The sequence below is a fragment of the Ambystoma mexicanum genome, chromosome 5p (assembly GCF_040938575.1).
Source record: "Ambystoma mexicanum isolate Mex_15411 chromosome 5p, UKY_AmexF1_1, whole genome shotgun sequence".
Taxonomy (NCBI): Eukaryota; Metazoa; Chordata; class Amphibia; order Caudata; family Ambystomatidae; genus Ambystoma; species Ambystoma mexicanum.
In genome coordinates, this window is record NC_090930.1 from 790,531,276 (window position 1) to 790,552,766 (window position 21,491).

The 21,491-nt window shown below is 46.4% G+C and overlaps 1 protein-coding gene across 3 annotated transcripts in view; it reads left to right on the plus strand.

Moving 5' to 3' along the window:
* GOLGA4 (golgin A4) overlaps positions 1-21,491 on the plus strand; it is a 2,156,782-nt gene that overhangs the window by 2,119,248 nt on the left and 16,043 nt on the right. The gene's annotated exons all lie outside the window — the stretch shown is intronic.

Below are 21,491 nucleotides of genomic sequence, written 5' to 3' on the forward strand. Positions count from 1 at the left end.
CATAGCTGTGTTCTAGTTGAATGATGGTGTATAGGAGAGAGTAAGCGTTGTAGTGTGATATGGTGGTGATCAGTAAAGCGCTTGCGACCAAGCACAGGAGCAGGACAGGGGGGCGTACATAGAGGCATACGTATATAAAGCGACAGGATGGATAGGGTAAACATGTGATACAGATAACATGGGGATACAGGTACATAGCATATATATAGCATAAATAGGAGATACAGAGATATACAGCGATATATCCACTCCATCCACTAAGCTTTAGCACAGTGATGATATTAGGCACACTTACTAAATTCAACTATACTACAGTGATGCTATTAGGCATACTTTCTAGATTCAACTATACCACAGTGACGCTATTAGGCACACTTTCCAGATTCAACTATACCACAATTATGCTATTAGGTATACTTTCTAAGTTCAAACTTTGGCACAGTGACGCTATTAGGCACACTTTCTAGATTCAACCCTAGCACAGTGACGCTAATCGGGCACACTCTCTAAATTCAACTATACCACAGTTACGCTATTAGGCACACTTTCTAAGTTTGAGTTTTGGCACAGTGACGATATTAGTCACCTTTTCTAAATTCAACTATACGACAGTTGCGCTATTAGGCACACTTTCTAAGTTCAAACTTTGGCACAGTGACGCTATTAGACACACTTTCTAAATTCAATTATACCACAGTGACGCTGTTGGGCACACTTTGTAAGTTCAAACTTTGGCATAGTGACGCTATTAGGCACACTTTCTAAATTCAACTATACCACAGTGACACTATTAGGCATACTTTGTAAGTTCAAACTTTGGCATAGTGACGCTATTGGGCACACTTTCTAGATTGAAACTTTAGCACAGTGACGCTAATTAGGCACACTTTCTAAATTCAAACTTTGGCACAGTGGCGCTATCAGGCATACTTTCTAGATTCAACTATACCACAGTGATGATATTAGGCACATTTTCTAAATTCAACTATACCACAGAGACGTTATTAGGCACACTTTCTAAATTCAACTATACTACAGTGGCGCTATTAGGCACTTTCTAGTTTCAACTTTAGCACAGTGACACTATTAGGCACACCTTGTAAGTTCATGCTTTGGCATAGTGACGCTATTAGGCACACTTTCTAGATTGAGCTTTAGCAAAGTGATGATATTAGGCACACTTTCCAAGTTCAAAACTTTGGCAGAGTGGTGCTATTAGGCACACTTTCTAAATTGAACTTTAACAGAGACGCTATTAGGGCGCACTCAATGATGTTGGGGAATACCTTCAAAATGAGGTTGAATCTAGAAAGTGTGCCTAATAGCATCACTGTAGTATAGCTGAATTTAGAAAGTGTGCCTAATAGAGTCTCTGTGTTAAAGTTCAATTTAGAAGGTATTCCAACATCATTGAGTGTGCCTAATAGCGTCGCTGTGTTAAAGTTCAATTTAGAAAGTGTGCCTAATAGCGTCACTGTGTTAAAGTTGAATTTAGAAAGTGTGCCTAATATCGTCACTGTGTTAAAGCTGAATTTAGAAAGTGTGCCTAATAGAGTCTCTGTGTTAAAGTTCAATTTTGAAGGTATTCCCAACATCATTGAGTGTGCCCTAATAGCGTCTCTGTGTTAAAGGTGGATTTAGAAGGTATTCCCAACATCATTGAGTATGCCCTAATAGCATCACTGTGTTGAAGTTGAATTTAGAAGGTATTCCAACATCATTGAGTGTGCCCTAATAGCGTCACTGTGTTAAAGTTCAATTTTGAAGGTATTCCCAACATCATTGAGTGTGCCTAATAGCGTCTCTGTGTTAAAGTTTAATTTAGAAAGTGTGCCTAATAGCGCCACTCTGCCAAGGTTTTGAACTTGGAAAGTGTGCCTAATATCATCGCTGTGCTAAAGCTCAATCTAGAACTGGGCTGGGGAAAAGCCACCTCCTGTTGCCCCCCAGGCTCTTTGCAATGCCCTTGCCTCTCACTTCATTTAAAAAACCCAGGACATCCTGTCCACCCTCACCATCCCCACCCTCCTCTCCCCTCTCCATCTGTGCTTGCTGACCCTGCTTTTGCTACCCCCCCACCATCCTTCTCGTCCTTTCCTCTAAAACCATTAAGGACCACATTGATACCCTCGCTCTGGCCCTTGCTGATTTTTGCAACCACTCCTTTGTCTCAGGATCCTTCCCCTCTCGCCTCTGAAGCACTCCCTTGTGCATCCTCTTCTCAAGAAACCCACAGCTGATCCTTCTTGTCCAGCTAACTATCACCCAATATCCATTACTCCCTTTCTGGGCAAACTCCTGGAAAAGTTGGCCATCTCTCAACTTAACCTTCATTCCAATTCTGTTGGCTGTCTCCATGACCACCAGTCTGGCTTCAGAGCTGCCAGAAGCACGGAAACTGCTCTCCTGAACATCCGTGAAGATCTGCTCTCCAACCTTGCCTCTAACATTCCCTCTGTCCTCATCCTCCTCGATCTCTCTTATACCTTCGACACAGTCAACCATACCATCCTGCTCAACCGTCTCTGTGAAAACCTGGGTATCACTGATCAGGCTATGGCCTGGCTGACCTCTTTCATATCAGATCGACCCTCCCAGGTCCAACTTGGGTCCTTCCTTTCATCTATCTTCCTCTCTACCTGTGGTGTTCCCCTGGGGTCTAACCTCTCGCCCTGGCTTTTCAACCAATACCTGGCAACTCTTGCCCACTGCATTGCCACTTTCTGCTCAAATTTCCAGTGCTACGCTGATGACACTCAACTCATTTTCAGGCTGCCCTCTGCCACCTCCTCTCCCTCTCTCATCTCTGATTGCCTAACTGCCATTCAAGATTGGTGTGCCGCCAATGATCTTTGTCTGAATGCCAGCAAGACAGAGATCCTCCTCATCGGCACACCTTCACCATCCTTTACCCTCACTCTCTGGCCGGCCTCTCTTGGCCCTCCTCCTACACCCACCTGCGAGGCTAAGAACCTTGGGGTCATCTTTGACTCCACCCTTTCCTTCTCCGCCCACATCTCTGAGGTCTCTAAAAGGTCAAATTTCCTACTGCACCTCCTCAGAGGTACTCTGCCGTTCCTCTCCTTCCCCCAGAAGCTCATGGTTTCCCAAGCTCTGGTTCTCTCTTTGTTGGACTATTGTAACAGCCTCTTTCTCAAGCTACCTGCCTCTATTTCTCCGCCCTCTGCAACTAATCAAGAACAGGACTGCAAGACTTGTCCTTGGCCTCAAGCCCTGGGGTCGTATCTCTCCAGCTCCCAGTGGAGGATTACATTCAAAACCCTCTGCATTGTCCACAAGGCTTTCTGGGGCCTGGGTCCAAAATACCTTCAGCTATCCCTCCGCAAATACCTTCCCTTCGAGCTCTTCGCTCCTCTACCTCTAACTCACACTTTCCACTTCTCCCCCCTTCCATGCACTTTTCCCCTCCTCCGCTCCCATGCACTTGCACATTCTCAATGTCACTGGGCCTAGTAAGATCGCTGTTTTGTTCTCCCCTGGTCCCCTCCCTTGCCTTGTCGCACTCTGAAACACTTGTGTACGAGCGCGATAGAAATAAAATATCAATATCGCTCAATGATGTTGGGAATACCTTCTAAATTTAACTTTAACACAGTGCCGCTATTAGGCACACTCAAAGATGTTGGAATACCTTCTAAATTGAACTTTTAACACAGAGACTCTATTAGGCACAATTTCTAAATTCAACTTTAACACAGTGACGCCAACTAGGCACACTTTCTAGAATAAACTTTAGCAGTGATGCTATTAGGCACACTTTCTAAATTCAACTTTAACACAGTGACGCCAACTAGGCACACTTTCTAGAATAAACTTTAGCAGTGATGCTATTAGGCACAATTTCTAAATTCAACTTTAACACAGTGACGCCAACTAGGCACACTTTCTAGAATAAACTTTAGCAGTGATGCTATTAGGCACACTTTCTAAATTCAAACTTTGGCACAGTGATGATATCAGGTACACTTTCTAAATTCAACTATACCACAGTGAGGCTATTAGGCACACCTTGTAAGTTCAAACTTTGGCATAGTGATGCTATTAGGCAACCTTTCTAGATTCAGCTTTAGCACAGTGATGATATTAGGCCCACTTTCCAAGTTCAAAACTTTGGCACCGTGGCGCAATTAGGCACACTTTCTAAATTGAACTTTAACACAGAGACGCTATTAGGGCACCCTCAATGATGTTGGGAATACCTTCTAAATTGAACTTTAACACAGTGATGCTATTAGGGCACACTCAATGATGTTGGCAATACCTTCAAAATTCTACTTTAACACAGTGACGCCAATTAGGCACACTTTCTAGAATAAACTTTAGCAGTGATGATATTAAGTACACTTTCTAACTTCAAACTTTGGCACAGTGATGATATCAGGCACACTTTCTAAATTCAACTATACCACAGTGACACTATTAGGCACACCTTGTAAGTTCAAACTTTGGCATAGTGATGCTATTAGGCACACTTTCTAGATCCAGCTTTAGCACAGTGATGATATTAGGCCCACTTTCCAAGTTCAAAACTTTGGCAGAGTGGCGCTATTAGGCACACTTTCTAAATTCAGCTTTAACACAGAGACGCTATTAGGCACACTCAGTGATGTTGGGAGCACAGTCTACATGCAGGGTTCAGTATAATGATGCTATTAGGGTATGTTTGTCCTTAATATGTGGCTGTACAATGTAAAACAGTAATACTTTTAGGGAATTTTAGGTGAGAGTGGTAGGGCTTGCTGCCATGAAGTGATTGCTTTAGTCCCCACCCTTGCCACACTTACTTTTTGGTTGGTGCTGGTTGACGGCAGGGTACTGGCTTCATGCTTCTCCTGTGGATACCTGCAGATACGATCTGGAGACGCCTCTCTAGGAGCCACCCTTTGCCTTAAGGTCCTTAGCCGTGGGGCTTCCAGGCAGAGGGCTGCCCTGGGTGGGTCAGTCAGATCAATCAATCAGGGAGGGGGTGGGTGGGCTGGGAGGCGGGAGGGATGGAAGGGGAATCGGGGAAAAGGTGGCCGGGTGGGGAAGCCGGGACATGGACTACAATGGGGCCTGGGATAAGGGAACATGCGCAAATCACAATATTTGTGCACACAGATGGAACAAATTGGGCACACAGGTGTCTGAGAGCGGGGTATGTACTCACCGGAGCTCAGCAGTAGAAAAGGCGGACTCGCTGGTACTACGGGTCGATAGACCCAGCACACACAGGTATAAGGGCCAATCAGGGCGCTGTGGGTGGGACGGTTGGTGGGGAACAAGGAAGCAGGGACGGAGGAGGGGGCTGCGCGGGGAAATCAGGCGCTGGGATGAGGCCAGGATTCAGAGTTTGGGCTAAAAACAAAACAAATATTTCACAAATGGCCGGCGATGGAGGGATCACTCACCCGTGGATGCGGCAGTGCAAAGTTATAGTGTGAGGGTTAGAACAGGATTTGACACATGATGGTGGAACTTTTATTTGACGGACATTGTGACAATTCCTTTAGTTTATAACAAAAACCATGTCACTTTTACAGTAAGAATAGTTTTCCAAAGGCCCCTCTGGGATTTGTTCTTTGTAGCAGACTTTCCTGACTGGAAATGGTGTCACAAAGTTAAAAGGCAAACCCTGTACCTGCTTCACCTGTGGTCACAATAGGGCGTATGTATAGCCTTAAATTGGGGACTTTTGCCAGACATCTGGGTAGGGCTTAATTTTGAGGCTGATGTGCCCACAAGCTGTGGGCTAGTTATTTACTTCTGTGGTTCTCACTTTTTTTTGCTTTACTTGACGAGAGCAGTTTTATTTAGTCTATATTCATTAGGTTAATGGAGTTCAAAACTTTGGCAGAGTGGCGCTATTAGGCACACTTTCTAAATTCAACTTTAACATAGAGACGCTATTAGGCACACTCAGTGATGTTGGGAGCACAGTCTACATGCAGGGTTCAGTATAGTGATGCTATTAGGGTACGTTTGTCCTTAATATGTGGCTGTACAATGCCCCCACCCTTGCCACACTTACTTTTTGGTTGGCACTGGTTGACGGCAGGCTAATGGCTTCATGCTTCTCCTGCGGATACCTGCAGATACGATCTGGAGACACCTCTCTAGGAGCCACCCTTTGCCTTGAGGTCCTTAGCCGTGGGGCTGCCAGGCAGAGAGCTGCCCTGGGTGGGTCAGTCGGATCAATCAATCAGGTAGGGGGTGAGCGGGCTGGGAGGCGGGAGGGATGGAAGGGGAATCATTGGGGACTGTTGCCAGACATCTGGGTAGGTTAACTTTGAGGCTGATGCGTCCACAAGCTGTGGGCTAGTTATTTACTTCTGTGGTTTTTTTGCTTTATACTTTTTTTTGCTTTTACTTGACGAGAGCAGTTTTATTTAGTCTATATTCATTAGGTTAATGGAGAGGGTTTACAGCAAAGATTCAAGGTTTGTTGAATATCACGGTTTTACTTGGGCTGCAATAGAGGTGTTTTTTTTAACTGTTTATTCATTGACTCTTGGTATTGGTGGAAAAACACATACAAATAGTGGTCAGTGCAGCATAGTGAAAAACACAACACAATACAGTGCACAATGGTATTTGCTTGTGTTACCTCGGTAGGGGAGAACTACTGCCGAGTTCAGGCAAGGGATTCTCCTTGGCCATGTAGTATGAAAGTCAGATCAAATATCCTTTGGGCGACTGATGTTCGGCAATAAGGTAATGTACAGCTCCTCCATTTCATTTGCCCAGACAATGTCTTTCATCCATATCTCTCTCGTGGGAGGCTGTTTGTGTCCATCTCATAAGAGTAACCTTCTTGGCCAGCAATAGCCCCAGTTTCAAGAACCTACGCTTAACCACGTCCAGTTTCCGCATGTAACCTAGTACACACTCACAGGCCATTAGAACCATCTGATGCCCTATCACGTCAGATAGCGTGGTTTTGACAGCATCCCCGCAATCATACAGTTTAGGGCAGCATCAAATCATATGTCACAGACGCATTTTCGTCCTTACATCTGGGGCACACATACATTCTGTCAGCTTGAAACAAGTTTACCTTGACGGGGGATAGTATAGCCTATTCAACGTCTTGAAATGTATACGTCTTTATTTAGAGTTTAGCTACATCCCTTTTGACAAAGCACAGATTGCCCTCCATGTGTGTCAGTGAACTCAGTTTGGCGATCATTACCCCACTTGGAACGAATTGCTCTGGCCGTGTATGCATTCATAGTTTGTACAACATGGAGATACTTTTCTTAACGTTGGATCTTTGCAAAATATGACAGACGTGCATGTGCTGGAGTCTCGTCTTGGAATATAGGCCAGTGTGTCCTAAATGCTGCTTGCATACACAAATAATAAAATGTTTGTGTCGTCCCATCGCCCACAACTGTCTTCAAAACACCCCAACCCACAAAAAGACCTTCTGCATATAAATCGACCACAGGGTGGATGCCCGCTGCGCTCAAAGCCTTGACAATTGCCCCTTCCATGGTGGGGGGCAACATTGGCAGCCCCCACAATGGAAGAAACATATCATATATAGGTGAATGTTCAAGCTTAGCATTCAGCTTCCACCAGGTCACCCCCATGGGGTCCAGCGGGTGCGCTGTCTGATGGATCCCACCCACCAACAGTGATGTTAATGAGTAAGGGCTAGCATGCTGCTTCTCCAGACGGACATGCAGAAGGGTAGTGTCATCTACTGGCCAATAGGTAGCATAGTGCACCTGTGCGGTTATGTAGTACAATTCAAAGTCTGGTGCATTAAATCTGCCTTCCTCGTATGGTGTAGTTAGGAGTGACCACTTCATACAGGCTATGCCCCCCACCAAAATGAAGGAAGTACATTCCACAGAGATATCATGGAATAGCGCGGTCAGGCCATAGCGGTATGTTATGAAATATGTTGAGTAAATTTGGGCACCACTACCATTTTGATTAGGGACAACCTCCCTGCTAACGACATTGGTATATTTTTCCATCTCTGAAATTTAGCTTTCATGTCCCCCAGGTGCACCCCGTAATTCAATTCCCTGGGGAGTCCAAGTGTCCACGCTATCATGATGCCCAGGTATCGTATAGATTGTGCTGCCCATTTTAACCCCATAGTGTGAGTAGTTTCTACCGTGTCAGTAGTCACAGGGAATTTTCCAGATTTGTTACTCTTTAAGTGTAAGCCTGAGTCTGCCCTGAACCCGGCCACTGTATTAAGTACTCCAGCCAAGTTTCTATCGGGGTCTCTGATATAAAATAAAATGTCGTCCGCGTAAAGCGATATAACTTCCACCTTCTCTCCTATCCATATGCCCGCATGGCTATGCTCGGCCCGTATCTGGTCTGCCAGCGGTTCAACGCCTAGTGTAAATAACAAAGGGGACATCGGACACCCCTGTCTAGTTCCCCCATCCAACTGCAGAACCGTAGAGTTGCAGCCATTAACGTGCACCCGAGCAAAGGGATGCGTGTTAGGGAGAGTTCTCAAAATGTGCTAATTCCTCCCTACCTTAGAGACCCCCAGCTCTTTTGCTGAACTTTGGGACTCTGTACTTTTTAATTCTGTTTGCTTTCTGTGTTTATTTTCTTTAGTTATGGAGTTTTAACCAACTCCATAGGCATAATCTTTTTTATTTATGTCACACAGCACACTCAGTGCAGTGACACAGGGATGTATTTTCAGACTTCCCAAAGGTTTGAATACCTTCTCTGGGATAAACTACTGTTTCCGAGAGAATGTAAAGTGAAATTGACTTTACTAGTCTTTTCTAAATTCATAGACCCAGCACACACCATCTTACAATGGAGTGCTGGAGGGGTTACATAGTATCCCGTGTTTAAACACTCTTGTAGCAGTCAAATGCTACCCTTTCCTACTGAAATGGCTGGTGGCAGTGGTTTTATAACGAACTACCATGATTTTTCCCAACCGCGAACACCGGTACCTAGAAATCGGGACCGCCATGTTTTTCAATATGGCGCCCAACACCCCTCTGTAAAAACAGACTCCAGTCATCTTTTTTCGCCGTTTCTTTGTGGAAAGGTCCTTCTGGTGTTTAACTCTGCGCGCCAAACCAGGTTTGGTCCCTTTGTTTATGAGCCTTTGGCAGGCTTCAGGACTGAAGTCCGCCCTTGGCGTCTGAGTGTCTGGGGTGGGCGGGAAGTGAGGGAGGTGCCCGAAACTCCCTGTGCTTAGTCTCCTAGGACACCCAAATGCACTTTGGCGTGATTGGCTGGTTGACTGTCTGGCAAAGACAGCCACCCTGCTGGGTGAGTGGCAGCTAGTCTGAAATGAATGGGAGAAAACTGTTTAAAAGGCAAGTCTCCAGGACTGGTAGGCAGAGTCGACCACTAGAACGAAAGAACCGAAGATGAGCTGGAAGAGGACGGCTGCTGCAACCACTGGACCGTTGGTTTGCCCGGTGAAGCCCTGCTGTAAATCTGAATTGCCAGAACTGCATTTGACAGAGAAGCTCCTTCAAGGACGGCTTCTTCCTTTGAGTTGGTGGGACCAATCCGCTCAGAAGACACCTGGATACCATTCTCAATGCTGGTTAAGTTTTAGCCAGGGAGAGGGAAACCAGTTTGTGTCGCAACGGCTACTTGAACTAAAGTGACTCCATTTTGTTTGCTCCGATGACTATCCCGTGCAGTGCAGGAGTTCCCCGAGAACAGGAACAGCGAGATCTGCAGGAACTGCCAGGAACCAGCGTCTTCAGCCTCATCTTTTTGCTGTGCCGTCTGGTTGAGAGATCCTAACTCTCGCGGTGAAAGTTTGTGAAACTTTCCCAACTTGCAGGCGTAATCTGCTTGTGACCCAGCATATAATTCTTTTTCGTCTGAACTACTTCTGAGAACTTTTACAAAGACTTCTCCATGTGTTATCAGAACTGATCTGTTCTATCCAAGAACACTAGACTATTGACTTTGGCCTGGCCTATTGAATTGAACTGACCCTCCTGGTACACTGAACCTTTGCATGGCCTAACAGAAGTGTTTTCTAATCCATTGTACAAACTTATGTCTTTCTATGCCCATTGACAATAATTGAAGTGCCATTTGGCTCCTTTTTCAGGGGAGCGCAAACTGTCCCTACAACTTAGGATTTGTTACTGTAGTGTATTGGTGTTTCATATTAAGTTGATTTCTACTAGTGAATGTCTTCTAAATGATTGTGTAAATAAATGTATAAGTATTTTTTTACCAAGAAACCTTGAGTGTAAGTGTCTACTTGAACCACTGTGATTGTGATACTTCTGTGTAACTTCAACTACTGCTCACATTCCCTCTTGAGATAAGCCTGATTGCTCAGCTCGCTTACAAAAAGTGTGTGGTACAGACTTATACCAAAGGTTGGCTTTTGCTTACACCTGTAGTCCTAATTGTGTGTGGTGTTCCCAGAGGGTACTGCATGCAATTCTGTCTAACAATGTGCATAGAGTAACCTCATCCAGGAGATCAACCCAGGCCCAAAACCATAATTGGTCAGCACCTGGAATCGAAATGGCCATGACAGTGTCAAATGCTTTTTGCATGTCTAGTGAGACTGCTACTGCCTGCACGTCAGATGGCGTCTGGGCTATAATATTGTAAAGTAATCAGAGGTTCAACGCTGTCAACCGACCAGGTATGTATCCTTCCTGATCAGTATGAACCATATGTGGCATAAAGGGGGAAAGCCTCATCGCCAGAACTTTAGCAAAAATGTTTGCATCTGTATTTGAGAGACAGCAGTCTGTAGGATCCGCAATCCTCAGCTGTCTTATCAGGTTTGAGTAGGAGAATTATGATGGCTTTGCGCACTGTCAGGTAGAGCCCCTTTTACCAGGGCTTCCTCCTAGAGATGTAACAAATGCGGGTACAGCATGTCAGAGTATTCTTTGTAAAACTCTGCACCCAGCGCGTCCAAGCCGGGAGCCTTACCTCGAGGCAAATCCACTATGGCTGCCCGAATCTCTTCAAGCGTTGGAGGCGCCCCAAGTGCATCCCATATCTCCCGAGAGTGTAAAATGGTCAGTATCCCGTTCAGAAACTGCTCAGTTTTGCTCCTGGTGGCACTCCCCTAGTGTTGGTATACGGCCAAATAAAAGTCTTAAAAAACCTTGTTGATGTCTGCGTCATTGTGGGCTATCGAGCCATAGGGGGTCCTGATACAGTACATGTGCACTCCTGGACACTGACTTAACCAAGCGAGCAAGCGTATGACCTGGTCTGTCTGATTTCCACATACTTCCTGGACATCAATGGTCGGTCCATAAATCTCAGCTCCCTCTGCGCAAAGTCCCTATACGCCTCTAGTGCAATTTTAATCTCGAGGCGTAAGCTCAGAGTCAGGGATTGTTCGCACCTCTGCTGCAAAACCCTTGCTGGGCCTCTTTCAGAGCTAGATCTAGACATTTAAGGACCCCAAACTCAGCCGACATGGCAACTCCCCATACATACACCTTGAACGCATGCCAAAGAGTCACCACCGAAGAGACAGACCCCACATTGATGTCGAAAAAGGATGTCACTTGGTTGCACAAGTTCAAAGAGAATACAGTGTCCAAAAGTTCGGCCGGCTTAAACCGCCAAGGCAGGCGAGACGTCCCCTATGTCAAAAAATGTGGCATCAAAAGCACCGGGGAGTGGTTGGAGAAGGTTTGAGGTAGTATTAAACACTGCACAACATTGTTAAGCAATGAGGAAGAAACCAGCCACATATCTATGCGCAAGTACATATCCTGCAGAGAGGAGTAAAACGAGTACTACGTGTCTGTACCATGCAACGTCCGCCAAACATCCAGTAGGCCCTGTGACTGCATACCATGCAGTATTTCCTGAACTGTCCCGGTCAGTTACCGAGATGAGGTGCCGGAGCGATACAGCGCTACATCTAATATAGTGTTCAGATGCCCCCCACCCCACTATTTCCACCAGCGGGTATGAGGCACATATTGCAAACATCCTACCATAAAAATCTGGATCCTCCACATTGGGGTCATACACATTAAGCAGGAGGATTTCCTTCTTATGCAAGATCCCATGTACCAGGACGTATCTGCCCTCAGCATCCACCCTAGTGTCCAAGTGCGTGAAGCGCAACGAGCAGTTTATCAAAATAATCATGCCTCTAACATTAGTAGATTAAGTTGTGTAGTATCTCTGGGGACCCCAGCTTGATGCAAGGCTGAGCGCTTGCCAGTCCAGGGCATGCGTTTCCTGCAAGAACAAGAGGTGAGCACCCTTCCTATTAGCGTATGCTACGACCTTGCAAGCCTTAATCAGGGTGCCTAACCCCCTGACGTTCTATCTGAGAAAAGGGACCTCCTGAGTCAATCCCATTCTCTAAACCAAAAGCACATACGTGTCCTCCCACAAACTAGACGTGTTTTGAAATTCAACCTTGCTTACTTTTTTTGTCTGTATGAACCCGTCACAAAAGGATTTTTAGGTGGGAAGGGACAATATTTCATATTGGAAAACTGGAGAAAGATATTTAAATAGGGAGTCCAAAGTAGGTTTTGTGAGATATTGCACTAGTACATTGCATTCCATTCTCTTGGTTCCTTACAATAAGGTTGGTTGTATGTTCTCTGTAGTATCAGTCTGTATGGTAAAGTTATCTATATCTATATATGTTCATGTTTGTAGTTTTAGAGCTATGTTGAGTGCATTTATACAAGAAGGTAATGGTATCGCCAAGGCTGGAGGAAATCACTGTATCAAAGAGTGAGTTTGAATTCATTTGTAAGCGCCACATGTTTCACTAATTTGTTACTTCTGCTTCAGATCTCTGCATGGAAAATACCACTACCTTTCCAGCACCTTTTTTGAGTTCTTGTTTGGGTGAAAAAATGTTCAATACAACTTGTACATTCCCTGAATATAGAACATTTCTTGTGCTTCAATCAGGCTTTCCGTATCTATGGGGTGCTTCTTTTTAGTGATTTAGGTTGTGCTTTGAGGGGTGGAGGTTGTTCTTTTTACTCTCACCCAAAATGTTTTATTTCTTTTTTTATTTGATATTTATAAGACGCTTATACAACAAATGGTGCCACGAGATAAAATTGTGGGGACGGGGGGGCAAGGAAGAAAGATAACAAAACCGGTCCTACTAGGCTTTGTGACATTTGAATTGTGCAAGTGCAGTAACAGGAAAGGAGAGCGGTGGGTGGAAGTGCCAGTCTGCGCGAAATATGAGGTGCTTGTGTGGGAAGTACAGGGTAAAGAGGAGAGAGTGTAAGTGAAAGGGAGGTGGGGGAGAGAGACCATTCCAGAGGGAGTCTCCTGTGGAGCAGAGAGATCTACCCCCCAACTTTCTGCTTAGAGAAGCGACTGATCTGCAGAGAGTTAGAGCTCGAAGACCGAGGGGCTCTAGCAGGGAGGTATTTAGAGAAAGAGAGTTGGATGTAGCAAGGTCTCAGGCCTCAGAAGGTTTTGTGGATGATGCAGAGGGTCTTGAACTTGATCCTAGCAGCAGCCGGGAGCCAGTGGAGAGATTTTAGGGATGTAGAGATGCAGTCCTGGGGCTCTAGGCCAAGGATGAGTCTTGCAGTCCTATTCTGAAGGGGGCGAAGGGAGGATAAAGGAACATTGAGGAAGAGGATGTTGCGGTAGTCCAGCCTAGAGAGGACCAGAGCTCTGGAGAAGTTGAATTTCTGGGGGAAGGTGAGGAAAGGGAGAATGCCTCTGAGGAGGTGCAGCTGATAGTGGGCCTTCTTGGCAAGGTTCGCGATGTGAAGAGAGGAGGAGAGAGAGGAGTCAAAGAGGACACCAAGGTGTTTTGCCTCGCAAGAGGGTGAGGGGAGGGGACCCATAGAGGGCAGCCAGAGGGAAGGAGGGAGGAGGGGTCCCAATGAGAAGGATCTCGGTCTTACTGGCATTAAGGCAAAGATCATTGGCAGCACACCTTACCTGAATAGCAGTCACAGTCAGGGATGAGAGAGGAGGAAGAGGAGGCATTAGGGGGAAACTTGAAGAAGAGCTGCGTGTCGTCTGCATAACACTAGAAGTGAGGAGATGAGCAGGAGATTAGGGGGCCTGAGGGGCAAGGTAGATATTGAAGAGCCACAGCGAGAGGATAGATACTTGAGGAATGCTGCATATGTAAAGTGTGATAGGGGAGAGAAAAGGGCCCAGTTGAACCTGAGAAGGTCAGTCGGAAGGGAATGAGGTCAACCAGTCCATTGCCAGGCCTGTGATGCCAATGTGTCACAGAGGCGATTTGTCAGGGTGGCATGATTGACCGTCTCGAAGGCAGAGGAAAGATCCAGAAGGATAAGTATGGATGGAGAGTTGGAATCGAGATTTGGGAGCAAGGCTTAGCAGGTGTTCAGTAGAGCAGTTTCCGTGCCTCTGGCTGCCCTGAAGCCAGACTGGTGGTCGTGGAGAAAACCAACAGATTCAGTGTGTTGAATCAGTTGGGAAATGACCAGATTCTCCAGGAATTTTCCCAGGAAGAGGGAAATGAAAATAGGGTGGTAGTTAGCCGGGAAGGAAGTGTTGGAAGAGGGCTTTTTGAAGAGAAGGATGCACAAGGGAGTGCTTGAGGGGAAGAGGGAAGGAGTTAGTGGCAAAGGTGTGATTACAGAAATAAGCCAAGGCTGACACAAGGAAGGCAGTGTTGTCCTTGCTTGTTCCGGAGGAGCAAGGGAGCACCTGTTTAGAGGAGACTTTCATGGAGTGGAATTGTCTAGAAACCTTATCTGGTGCTATGGGCGAGAAAGAGGAGAGTAGGAGGTAATGGGAGAGGGGGGCCGAATGGCACCTGACAGCTGGGGAGGGAGGCGGGAGAGGAGGAGAGGAGTAGAGGAGAGTGAGAACAGGATGTCCTGAATTTTGGTTAAGAAGTGGGAGGCCAGTGAAGTACAGAGGGTCAGGGATGGCAGGGGAAACCAGTCCAGGTTTTGGTAAATATTATTCTTAACATTGATTTATGTCTTCTGTATGGAATTGATCAGTATGGTTATATAGGCTGGCAGTTATATAATTACATAGTGCCTCTGTTTTAGCACATGCTTTGGAGTAGTGACGTTTTGTGGTCCTTTTTTACAGTAGATGTGACAAACTGTGTGGGCATTAACATACTTGTGATCCAAATGCTGATTCTAGTGTGTATTTTGGTGTCCTAATTCTGGGTAGGATCCTTACCGAAAATGTGCTTTTGTTGTAAAAGGGAGGTGTACAAATTCCCATGTTCAACATGGTAGCCACAGCGCGACTGGTCAATTTAAGACTGGGATATAGTTTTGAGAGGTGCTATTTTTCTGGTTGCATGCAAGCCAAGAGGCAGTCCATTGCATGTGTGTTCTTTTGCACTTGGGACTACTGTCCTATCGCAACTGGAATCCTCTGTTGTGTGAGGTTTGATTTTTGTAACTGTTTGCATCTTCCAACTCCCCTATCACCCACAGGTTCTCCCTCTTTCGAGTTCACTTTCACCACAATCACTGCTAGCCATGACATTCATATTATATCTCTCTATTGGCCACCGGGTCCCACCGGTCAGTTTATTGACCACCTCTCCCAACTAATTGACTCCCTTCCTTTCCTCCCCATCATCACTTAATTGTCACTGGTAACTTTAACTTCCCCACTCATTTATCCACTGACTTTAGCTCTCTTCACCTTAACCACTCGCTCTCTTCTGTCCACTCTCTGCATACCCATTGAAATGGTAACTCCCTTTTCCTTATTCTCATCTCCTCTCAACCTCTAATATCTCCACTGCTCCTTCTCCCTCTGATCATTCCATTGTCTTTGTCTCAATCTCCACTTCTACGTCTACCCCACTCTCCATCTACCACTTGCATTACCAAGTGCAAGTTTCCCTCCTCCAAATTCCCCATCTAACTCTGACGTACACCACTCTTTCGCCTGCAATGCAAAATTCTTTATTTGTGCCACCTTTTGGCTAAGAGACTGGGAACTTTTCTGTTACTTGGAACCACAAAGAATATTTTTACTTTAGGAAGTGATCATCCTTGCACAGTTGATGTATGTTATTAGTGTTAGGAACAGAAGTAGGCTTTTTGGGACACACTATAATTTGGACATTCTGACAGTTTCATTCCTTTTCATATAGGGAGGAAAACCCCTCTTAGTTTTAGGGACAGAGGGGCATTTTTCCAACCCTTTTTTCATATACTAAAATAGCGGATCAAAACCATGCCACCATTGTGTCCGAGCCTTGCTTCTGACCCCTCACAGAGTCCTGCTTCAAATACTATTCCCCGCTAGCTCATCGAACCTGTACCAGGGAGAGGATTTTAATCAGAAAATGCTTTTCATTTTCACCAAAGTGCCAGAGATGGCAGTACTTTCCCAGGCCAGCAAAGGCACCTATTCAGTCTGCAAGCTTGTTCGCGACCTTGGCATGCTCCCCAATTGTGTTGCATCACCCCATCTTCCAGCATGGTAGCCACCATGCCGAGCTGTTTGATCCAAATGTGAGCAGATCTTTCATGAGGAGTCACACCCCTTGCCTTTTGGGAGTGGGACCCTGGAGAACCTTTTCAAAGGCGATGAAGGTTTGGCCAGTGTGGCTTTTGACCTTTTGGAAGGTAGCCTGGGTACCGCTCCTGATCTGGAGTCCATGCAAGTCTTGCCCTATGTTTGGTAGAAGACACCTGCTGATGGTACTTCTAGCAGCATTTACTCTTTTAGGGAATCTGTTTATATTGTGCTGCCAACCATTCTGGGTTTTGAAGCATTTTTTGGCAGAAGAGATTCCTTACAAGAACAAATCACTTGGCATCAGAGATTTCTTTCTGATGGATGCAATTCCCCCTACCCCCACAGATTCAACTTTGTCTTTCTACTTTCACTAATGATAAGACTTCAGTGGATTGTAATCTGACATATTCCTCATTTTGATAGATTATCCCCTCAGCATCAGCTCCTCAGACAATTTCAGTAGGGGGCGTAGTGCGGCTCAGTGTCGTCTCTCGACTCCTTCGTATCTCGACCATGCCACTACTCGAATCATGTGACATCAGTCGACGTACTTAAGGAATCCACTATACACCCTTACCTCCGTTCATTTTTTCAGTCTGCTCATCACTCTATTCAGAACACGGCTTGAATTTAAACTGCATCAGAATGTCAGGGCCCAAGCCGTCTGTGTTCAAATGCTGCAGGGACTGCAACTCGAACATGTCGCTCATGGACCCACACACACGTGTGTGGTTTCTGGGAGTGGAGCATGACACAAAGTAATGCGTTTCCTGTCAGTCCATGAACCCAAAGCAGTGAGGGATTGCTCTTGAAACTGGCGCTAGGGAAGCCCTCTGGAGAAATCATTAGCTAGGTCGTATGCAAAGTCCTCTGACCCATACACTGAGGGACCTACCCATGAAAAGGATAGGGGGAGTAGGCGTCGGAAGTTATCCAAGATGTGTTCGCACTTGCACAACAAGTCCCACTACTCTTCTTGTCACAGTGAAGAGAAGCGCAGGCACAGGTGTGACTCTGGCTCATTGGGGAAATGGGGAAATACTAATAGTTGAAATCTCTCTCTCGACAGATCAGCCATGGGACCAATGGTACATGCCGAGTCCAGATCTGAATTCTTGAAGAAATCTTTGCAGCCAATTTTCGATGAGGAAGGGAACCCTATTCCTTTTGGGATATAGCTTTTGGTAGGAAGGTCATGGGCCTGCTGTCTGATTTCACGGCCGACCAGGCAGGGCTAATTGAGTTGGTGGAGAGTCTGCACAATGTGAGCTGACTGGACAATATCCCTCAACGTAAAGTTGCAGCAGGGGTCTCCATACGTTTACTCGAACACCCAATACTGCAAAGTGGTCGAAAAGGTGTTGACGGTCTCGGTGCTCCAGTACAATCATTCCAACTGTATGAGCTAAAGATTATACTCGACAAGGGACCACAATCGGAAAGGGCTTTGCCTTTCAATGCGGACATAGCAGACCAGGTCATGCTCTTGTGGCAACGCCCTTGCTCGCTCTTGCTCGCTCTAAACCAGCGCCAACACCAAAATTTCAAAAAAGTATAAGCCGGCGAGTGGTGATCTTCCATTCTTGATGGCGCACCAGCGCCCAGAGGGACTGGTTTTGCAAGCCGCGATCATGAACTCAAAACCTTCAACCTAGATTTCTAATCTCCCTACCGACAGAGAGTTAAAGAAGATAGATGCTTTGGCCAAGAAAATGTTCACCTTAGGGAGTATGGCGTTAAAGGAAATTAATGTTGATTGCGCATTTGCCAAATATTTGCACATCCTCTGGAAGACTATTCTAGAGGCCACCAACCATTTCCCTGTGGGAGAGGTCAGGGACGGTTTCCTGGACATAGTTAAGGGCGTGCAAAGAGATTGCATTTCAGGCACTCCAGGTTGGCCTTGACGCTATAGATTGTGTTGGACGGCCAATGGGCACGTCTACATGCTGCGCAGATCTCACATCTTCGAAGTTCAGGCTTCTCAATGAATGATTAGGTTGGCATTCAATGGGGAGCACCTGTTTGGGCCTAGAGCAGATGAGTCGTTGAAAGAATGTAAGCACTCCAAGCTAGCAGCTATCTCGTTGGGTTTGGTGGTTCAACAGCCAGCCAAGCTCCTTTGGTTCAAGGGGAAAATGGTTCATACATTACACCACATTCTCAAAGAGAGCACAGCTGCCACAGGCCAAACTCGGACAACATAGATTCTCACGCCTCAGTAGAGATGGAGGCATCTCAAAAGGCCAGTCAGCCGCAGCCTAGACATCTGACACACCAGCAGCACAGAAATCACTTGGAGTCCTCCCCCCATGCTTCTCCGGTAGGATCGAGAGTCTTTGTGTTCGTAGAGCGGTGGAAGGCGATCAACTCTGATGCCTGGGTTGTCCAATTGGTGGAACTACGGTTCTGCTTATCATTTTGCCGGCAACCCCTGGGTAGGCCCCTCCCCTCACTCAACAACCTGAACCCAAGCTCCAAGAAGAGCTGCAACCTCTTCTACTGAAGGGTACAGTGGAGGAGGCGCCAGGCACGGAGGGATGTTACTCTTGCTACTTCCTGGTCCCTAAGAAAGGGGGAATACTCTGTCCCATACTGAACCTCAGGGCCTTGAACAAATTCCCGAGTTAAGGTCAAGTTCAGGTTGGTGACGTTAAGATAAATTCTCCAGGCTCTGCAATCTGAGGTAAGTCAGACATAGGAGACGGACAAGAAGACATGTCTTCCACAAGTTTAATTAAAGAAAAGAAAACCTCAAATCACCCTATAGCTATGATGATGGTTTCCCTAACACAAAAGAAAATAATAAATGGTGATCGTCAGGACTACTCCAAAAATGATGTCCTTAGTTCAAACCTATTTCAACCTATGGTCTATCCCTACCATCAATAACCTCAATTACATAAACGTCTGCCTAAGTAAGTTGGTTCCCACTAGACTTGGCTTCAGGTGGCTAGTTTCTGACCTCCACCCACTTGGTTTTCTTTAACTCAGGCCACGGCCTACTGATGGAGTTCAAATCTGGGCCCTGTAAATCTTTCTCTGTTGCTACAGTATGCAGTTCAGGACCCCTGGGCAAGTCTTTGTATCAAATCGTAAACTTCATCACTTATTTGATTTTGCAAATGTCCTTTTGGTTGTCTTTTAGCCCCATGTGTGCTATCTAGCCCTCTCTGTGTACTGGATAGCGTCAACCCCTTTGTTGGGGTACTCTGTGTCTCAGTCCCTCAGGGGCTATTCAACTTCTTGGGTCGTCGAGGGTTATGTCGAGAGTTTCCTGAGCCTCTTCCTCGATGTGGCTCTGGCTTCTGTGTTCCCCCTATGTGGCTGACGGGAGTCAGGTGTAGGCTCCTGCCTGCGGCTCTGTTTGGCGATTCCTGTAGTTGCTTGATGCAAGACGGTAGGGGGCGAGCTTTCCCAGCGCCAGGCTCTTGTGTTGGGAGTGGTGTTTGGCAGGCTTCACTCCTCGACGCCAGTCCCCTCCTAATGCGAAGAGGGGTCGGCGACTCTGCCCTTTCCAGGAAGGGGTCCTTCTCTGTGTTGCGGCTTTGTGGCCAACAAGTCTCTCTCTCTCTATCTCTCTCTCTCACTCACTCTCACTCTCACTCTCTCGATCTCTCACTCTCACTCTCTCTCGTCCCTAAGTTGATTGGTTGTTTTCCACCCATAGCAATTGTAACTGTTACAGGTCAGAAATCAAACCGGACTGTCTTTTAAAGGGCCTGGCACTTTATTCCGCTGATCAGTCCCTAGGTATGCCATTAACAATGAGGGAGGTATAGATAGATATATCGCCTTCTTGGCGTCTCCTTGTCCCATAAGGTGGGAGGCTCCCCCAGTGGGATCGCACTTGCCCTGTCGTTTAGGGATGGTATTGCATATCGGGCTCACCTCGCTAGTCCCAAGGGAGGTAGCTCCCACTTGAAGAGAAGGGACAAATTTCCTAGATGCGTCACAAATCCCAGGACTAGCTGGGGTCATTGTACCTTCAGGACTCTTATTTCCACGTGCCAATCCACCAGAACATGAGGTCTGTCTTTGGGGACACTCCATTTCAGTTCAAAGTGCTCCCTTTTTGTCTGACCTCAGCACCCAGGGTGTTCACCAAGTTGATGGTGGTAGTAGCAGCTCACCTCAGGAGATCCAGAGTCTTTGTGTTCTCGTACTTGGACTAGCTGATCCGAAGACGGTCACGCAACAAGGTTTTGGGGCACCTTGAGGACATTTGCTCGATGCTGCATGGCTTCTCCCTGAACTTGCAGAAGTCGCACATTACACCTGCGTAGAAGCTCCAGTTCATCAGAGAACAGTCATAGACAATCAGGTCGGGAAGGCTTTTTTCCTCCTGTGGGGAGAGTCATTAGCATTGCACAAATGGTCAATCTATTCTAGAACTTCTGCAGTCTTCCGTCATATGCCTTCCTCCACCTCTTAGGCCTTATGCCCTTCTACATTTTTTCTGGGTCTAGAGGCCATGCTTCAGATGAGATCCCTGCAGTGGTTTCTCAGGAGTCAGTGGTTGCACTACTCGGGTGCAATGTCGAATTTCCCTGACGAGTATGTTGCCTATGATCTATCCTGGTGGAACAACATGGACAACATTTTGGTTGCAGAGCCCTTCTTGGCACCATAGCCGTACACCTAGGTGGTCACGGACACATGCTTGAGAGGCTGGGGTGCCCACTATGGGATCCTTCGGGTGAGTGGTCATTGGACCCAGAAGGAGGGTCCCTGTTGCATCAACCTGCTGCAGCGGCAAGCCATCAGGCGCTCGCCAACATCTTTTGCACCACCCCCTCTGGGGGGAAACATGCTCTGGCATTAATGGACAACACAGAGGGCCACACATTAGCTCAACAAGCGAGGAGTAGTGTGATTGCTGCCCCTAATGAGGCCATGCAGCTATGATTCTGGTTAAGGGAGAACAACATCTTTGTCTATGCAGTGCATATGGCAGGGGTGGAGAACAGGTTGCATATTCTCTGAGCAGACAGAGCATTGTCTCTCAGGAGTGGGAGATTTGCCCAGAGGTCATCTAGGAGATTTTCTCCTGG